General features: G+C 33.3%; 1 long non-coding RNA gene across 1 annotated transcript in view; it reads right to left on the bottom strand.

The window, feature by feature from the left end:
- Positions 1-885: 885 nt before the first annotated feature.
- The window catches only part of LOC107706854 (uncharacterized), a 15,226-nt gene continuing 12,611 nt past the window's right edge, over positions 886-3,500 (bottom strand). Inside the window, exon 5 of the long non-coding RNA XR_001636189.1 lies at positions 886-916. This is a non-coding gene — a long non-coding RNA (uncharacterized LOC107706854). The remainder of the gene's footprint in view (positions 917-3,500) is intronic.

Genomic DNA, 3,500 nt, shown 5'->3' with positions numbered 1-3,500 from the left:
CGACTTACAAATGAGGACAATAGAAGCAATCAAAACCAACAAAAGAGCAATAATATGCAAGTGCAAGAGTATATTAGTATATTATTATAGTGTTATATTTCAATTTCACAAAGAAATGTGCAGCATTTTGTCCAAGCAATAAAAAAAGGACAAATTTAATTTATAATTTGTCTTAAATCTCATTTTGTTAAAAAAATAATAATCGTGAATCGAATCGAATCGTGAAATCAAAATCGTGAATCGTTACATCCCTACTGTCTCCATGATAACACTGCAACCAGAGTTTTTGAAAATCTTCACTCTTTCAGTGACCTGGTTCTGTGTTTGCGTGTGGACGAATGGCCAAACCGCGTAGAAAACGCTGCGGTTTTAAAAATAACCGCGTTCGTGTGGACAGGGCCTAAGATACCTAGTTCTAATCTGTAACCGTTTACAGAGTCAGTAAGTGTGTGATGCCTACAGTGTCAAAAATGTGTTCAGATTTTAAAAGCTGTGTAGTGAATTCCAGGCTTAACCAGTGTCATTAGGTGTTCTGCACACCTGTAGAGTTTAATCACATTTCACAGGGCCCTCAGCCGGCGTCGTTTTGTGTTTCCTGTGCTCAGTCTCCCCTTTCCCTCTCTAGCGACACAAAATCTGTGCAGACAATTGTATAACGTGACAGCCACAATCACAATCAGAGCCATCAAAACTACGACAAGCAGTGTAAGTGCCGATATCCAATTGCCTACAGGTGGAAGGGACAAGTAGGAAGAGAGCACATTTTTATTTTTACAATGTTTTTTCAATTTTTAAATTCACTGTTTAATAATTTTGTAAAGCTCCTAATGCCTGCTGTTTTACTTATTATGATGTTCAGCGTTATTAGTTTTGACATCTTTGTTGTCCAGTTTTCCCTTTGATTTTGTACTGTATTCTGTAGAGGATATTGAAAGGTTTACAGTAGTTTAGTTTAGTCATTCTGTTTAAATCATGATGTATAAAACTAATCTGGTCAAATGCTTTTAAAGTAATATTCCCATATATCTGAACTTCTCTCACCTGTGACTGTCACTGTGATCAAGATGTTTCCATCAGAGTCCAGAACTCTGTATGTTCCTGCATCTCTGGCTGTAAACTCACTGATGATCAGGCTTCCATCACAATCGGTCAGTTGATCACTCTGAACCCCTTGGCTTCTGCTCCAAACCTCCTTCCATTCTATATTAGTCTGATGCTGCACTTTATCAGCATTAGACAACAGAACATCAAACTCTAGCTCCTCTCTTATTTTCACAGAAATCGCATCTGAGGAGAAAAAGAAAAACACTTATCCTCAATCATTATTATAATAGTATCAATCATTCAAGGCCATAAGCATGTATTTCAGGGGACCAAATATAAAAATCAGCCATTGAAAAGCCTGTATTGGCATCTTAATATTAGATGGGACATGTCCCATTCAGTGTCTCTGCTGGTTGTAGTTCCACATTATTAAAACCCTCATTCGTCCCTCGGGTCATTTTGACCCGAAAATGATTTTCAAAAAAATTCAAAAAATCGTGTTGATCGTACCGGTCAAAAATTTCTTTACTTTTGTCACACTTGCACCGGGAACACACACAAAAAAATTGAGTGGATTTGAGGAGTTTAAATGGGTGCAATAAAAAAAGTAACAAAAATGTCCCTCGCGGGTCATTTTGACCCACATAGGAATGAATGGAATTTACGAGAAAACTGAATTTTTTTATTACATTCGATTTTTTTTTATATACAAAATCTGAGACAATCCAGTAAAGATTTATACCTAAACGAAGGGCTGAGACTACAGAATATCCCCAATGCAGAAAAAACATGCACAAACACGCACACACACATGCACAAACACACACATGGTACACACACTCCCATAGAACACATTATAATATTTGTAATTTTTCTTCTGGGATTTTTCCTTTTATTTTTACTTAACAGTTAAATTTGAGTGATGTGGTGGAGACTAATGAGTTTATATCATATTTATATTTTTAAAAATATATGATATATTTTCATATATATGAAATTGTGTGAATACATATGTTTAGGTTATAATTCAGGTAGATTTATTTTTTATACAAAATGTGGATTTTGTAATGTTTCAATATATATTTTAATCCATAAACAACCAAATTTAAGCCTTAAGATTATCTCATTTCTCATGTTTCACTTGTTTTGCTCATTTTAAATGCAATTGACCCTTCGCAGGAAGTTTGATTGACAGGCAATCTGACCAATCATAAAGTTGAATCTTTGAATCACCAGACATATTAAAGAGCCACAAAACGTATTTATTCTTTGAATTTCTTTAAAAATGACAACATTTGAAAGTGCAGACTTTGTTTCATACCAAAAGTAACCTGCTCTGTCTTGTCTGTTGGGGCATTACAGTTTGCTCCGCAATGTATTTTCCACTGCGTGAAAACATAATGTGTGGTGTGAGAGTGGATGGCTTGTCAGACATGGCAACAGTAACGAAGGGGGCAGGTCTCTGCAAAGGGTCAATTAATCATGCAATAAAAATGTCATACAATGGCATAATAGTATAAGACAAATGCATTTTTTTCTGGGCTTTTGACACTTTTAATGAATAAAAACATTGAAGAGGGAAAATCTATATATACATAATGTATTTTGGGCATTTTTAAACAAATGTATGTGTTCATTGCTATATGTATCATGTTAAACAAACAAATGAAACACAAGAGAAATTAAAAGTTACATTTAAAGATATTTTAGGCAAAAAGCACAAATAAGAAAAATAATAGAATTGGAAACATTATGTGCTTGAATAAATGCATTACCACTTTCTTTATGCTGTTTGCAAAGACAGCAGAGGAGAACATTAATGGAACATGTGAACCTGAAGTGATCATTTTATACCCTTGCATTGGTTATCATGACAGTCTCAGTTTCTGTGTTAAACACGATGTCATTTGGCACTGACGTTCTGTTCTTGTCTTTAGTCTTACACATCATGGCCAAGAGGATGATGCAGAAGACCAAGGCCAGGCCGTAACCTATTACCTTAAAATAAATAAAGAAAATAAATCAATTAATCAAAAACAAAATTAAACAACTGTATAAGTTATATATATGCATGTGATATGTATGTTAATGGTTTATGAACACAATTGTTTTTGTCAAAATAAATAAATAAATAAAGAATAGTGACATTTAATTGTTTAGGACAGAAATGAATATTTCCCTGCAAATTCTGTTGGAGAAACATGCCCCTTAAAATAATAAATAAATCTGTGTAAATTCCAAAATATTTTGGTTTGAAAGTTTGTCCACTGATCAGAGATTTGATTATCTACCTTCACTTAATGAAAACTTAATGAAAGCATTCTTATCATTAGGTCTTTCTGTTTGATTATGCTATATTTAATGATATTTAAAACATATAATAGATTATGAAATATTGTTTTATTTATTTATAATTCATGATTTCTAGGTACTGTGTTACAGATTTCTATATATAT

This window comes from Sinocyclocheilus rhinocerous, unplaced genomic scaffold (genome assembly GCF_001515625.1).
Source record: "Sinocyclocheilus rhinocerous isolate Xijiao unplaced genomic scaffold, SAMN03320098_v1.1 scaffold4340, whole genome shotgun sequence".
Classification (NCBI taxonomy): domain Eukaryota; kingdom Metazoa; phylum Chordata; class Actinopteri; order Cypriniformes; family Cyprinidae; genus Sinocyclocheilus; species Sinocyclocheilus rhinocerous.
Note: the sequence above shows the minus strand (reverse complement) of the source record. Positions and strands in the feature narration are given on the sequence as shown.